The following is a 3,539-nucleotide window of genomic DNA, read 5'->3' as shown; positions in this document are numbered from 1 at the left end:
GGCGAAGACGAAGCAGATGGGAAGGGCTCCGGTGGTGCAGTTTGCATCAGGTAGGAACACGTCGTCGTTTTGTTTATGTTTTTTTAAATTAGACAGACACATATCAATAATATATACATGTATTTGTAAAGGATAGCAATAATAACTCGTGGTTCAACCGGTTTGCGTGCTTGGTTAGGGTTTATAAGGTCTTAGGTTCGATCCATGTAAAAGGAAAAATTTTAATTTTTTTTTTCTCAAAACCGACGTCGTTTTACTAAAGTGACAACGTGTCATGCCACGTCATATCCCGTCATGCCTCGTCAGCGTCTTTTAACAGTTGACTAACATCAAAATTAGTCAAGGTAGATTTTGACACTTATATTAGAGTCCGGATAGGAAATTTAAATTATTTTGGAATTCAGATAGTTATTGGCACCGTATTTTAGCTCAGATTTTTTTTGGCACATCAAATTTAGTTCGGTTTGGTTTTGGCCCTTTTCCCCATCACAGAGTATTAAAAGTTGCAGTAAATTAAAGAAAAGAAGAAAGAAAAACGAAGAACAGAGTCGACAGTGGAGGCGCGATGATGCTCTCCTTTGGCGGCTCCTCCTTCTAAAACGGCGGCCTCCCTCTCTAGGGTTTTTTCCCTCACAGAAAAATTTAAGTATAGAAAAGAACACACCCTTTAGAATGACCTAAAGGGGGTATTTATAGCTTCTGGAGTGGTTCTGGACACTTACAGCTTCAAAAATAACGAAAGGAATTGATCTGGGCTTTTATTAAGTCGTCTGGAAAGTGAACGACCAAGTTCCGTGGTCGCGGTGGCTCTACCCGCAGGAAAATGGGTGTTGGCCGCGGTCCCGGCACATGGCTCTCTTCCGTAACTGCATTTTCTGTCATTCTAGCATCGGGAGTATCTGAAGATCTAACCGTTGGATTGTCTCCAAACCAAGTGCATTAGAAAGCTGGTTGGATCCTCTATGTTGTGTCAAAGTTTGGGGGTGATCAGACGGTGAGAAGGTCTTCATCGCTTATCATACTTCTGACGGTCTGTATTTATCCAAAATTGCTCATTTGTTCCAAATTGCATATCTTTTGCCCAAGTTTCCTGTAAAGTCTTTTGAAACTCTAAAACATTGAAAAAACTTTAAAAACCATTGAAAACAGAGTCAAAACACCTGCATAAGATACAATTATGATCCATAAAAGTGGTCAAAATATGGTGTTATCAAAGGGCCTAGCGATATCGATCACATTAATCCAGACTTTCAAGAAGAAGAGGTGAACTATGTAGGAGCACAAGCACCATACCCAAATCGCTTCAACAATGGCTTCAACAACAACCTCCGGAAGGCAAATTACAACAATCTCTCTTACTGCAATTCAAATGTGGAGAATCCTCAAGACCAGTACTACCCACCACAACAAAAATCCTTCCAAAACAAGTTCCAAGGTGGAAACTTCGGAGGGACAGGAGCTTATCAACCGCGACAGCCATATAACTATCAAGGTACGGGTATTAACAATCAATTTATACAACAGCAAGGAGTCACGACGAACCAGCTAGCTTCACAAATCGGTAGACTTGGACAGTCCATCCAACAGCTCGTTATGACGAACGAAAAAGCATCTAAAGACATGAACGTGAAGGTTGACTGCATGTACAATGACCTGAACGGGAAGTTTGAAGCTTTATCTTCGCACGTCAAAAAGCTAGACGTGCAAGTTGCCCAAACAGCCGACTCTATGAAGAGGCAAAGTGGAGTTCTTCCAGGAAGAGTTGAAGATAACCCTAAGAGGTTTTGCAACGCCATAACCACATTTCCCGAAGAAGAGGCCTGAACCGATGGAAAGAATGAAGAAACCCCAATTTTTGTACCACTTTACAAGGATGTCGATGCCAAGCAGCCACCATTCAAGGTACCTCAACGATCACCGTTTCAAAGGCTGATAGATAAGACTTTTTATGGTCTCAGGGCTATCAATCCCCTTGTCAATGTAGCACAAAGAGGTTTATCAATCCAGATGTGGTGTTAGACACTAAGCTATATGATCAAGTTCTTAATTCAAGCAAACAAGAGTGGGTTTTGATTAATCTAGAGACAACTACAAACTTAAACAGGATTAAGGATTAATGAAATGCTTAAACAAGAACTAAACAATGACAAATGATGAGAATGTATGAATGATGATAAGAAAGGTCTTAGACATGATAGTGGATTAGGGTGCCTTCAGTGATAAACTAATGAGCTAATGAATCATATGATCAAGCAAGCCATTTAACATAAACATCTCTAACTAAGTTAATCCTCTCATGAAGGTATTAACTCCTATGCTAAATCAGTTTCAAACCCAATCATCATCAGTGAAACATGAGTTAACAAGCATTAAGAATCAGTTTAATCTGTCATTTAAGCATATAAACAATCATTCCCATGATGAATAACACTTAAACCTCTAACAACTTTGGTTCAGGCATTTCATCAAACACTTTTGGTGCATGAAATGCCCAGAATCTAGACCACATATGATTTGTATGGATCTAGCATAGAGAACAAGTTGTAGAGAATGGAATATGCATGATCTAACCCCTAAGCTCGCTAATCTACCACTTAAGCACCCTAATCTACATATCTAAGACCTTAATATGGGATTACTCACTAATCATACTAATCTCTCTTAAACCTTTGCAAGTTGAGAAGATTAGCATGATTAATGATGAGAAATGGAGATAGAGATGATAGATTCAAAAGTAAACAGCTTTAAACACCCAGATCTCTTAAAACTCTCTTGATTCAACACTCAAAAATAGATATTTCTCTTCTTAATGGAGTCTTTTCACAAAAGAGGCAAGAGACAAAGGGAATAAAACTTAGTTCTCCCCCAAAAAACCCTAAAAAGTATTTATACCTTCTTAAAAACGAACCGGGTCAGCCCGGAACAAACCGGGTCCTGACCCGGCTTTAATGGATAAAGTGGGAAAAGCTGCGGGTCGGTTCAGTATGTCCCAGGCCGCACACCTAAGTCGCAGTAGATGAAGACTTGTCTTGTGAGGCTTGAATCGCCTTGTCGGAGCCGCACGCCTATCTAGGAGTAAATTGCGAGTGTTTCTGCGGCATGGTCTCCTTCCTCTCCAACTCGCAGGGCTGAGCCGGTTTCTGGGGGATGTAGAAACTGTGCGGGTTGGTCTCTATTGCACTTAGGTCGCAGGCTCAAGTCGGAGTGAATTCCGAGTGATCGTGCGGCATAGATCCAGGCACGGATGACTCGCATGCCTAAGTCGCACGATTGTGGACTTAGCATTTCTCTTGCTCGGGAGCTCCAGACCTCTTCCAGTGATAGTTTACCCGCACATTTCAACTCGCAGCATCAGCATTCAGGCGTTCATCTTCAGGCCTGCGGGTTAACCAAGTCGCAAGACCATCTCGCAGCATCCAGAGCAGCTTAGATCACTTCGCATTCCGGAGAGTGTAACTCCTGTGATACTTGTCCGAATTGAATGATTTCGGTTGCAGAAGACAGAGGACTCATTTATCTCCAACTTTTGTGAAGGAAGT

This window comes from Eutrema salsugineum, unplaced genomic scaffold (genome assembly GCF_000478725.1).
Source record: "Eutrema salsugineum unplaced genomic scaffold, Eutsalg1_0 scaffold_14, whole genome shotgun sequence".
Taxonomy (NCBI): domain Eukaryota; kingdom Viridiplantae; phylum Streptophyta; class Magnoliopsida; order Brassicales; family Brassicaceae; genus Eutrema; species Eutrema salsugineum.
The sequence above is the reverse complement of the archived record's forward strand: the minus strand, read 5'-3'. Positions refer to the sequence as shown.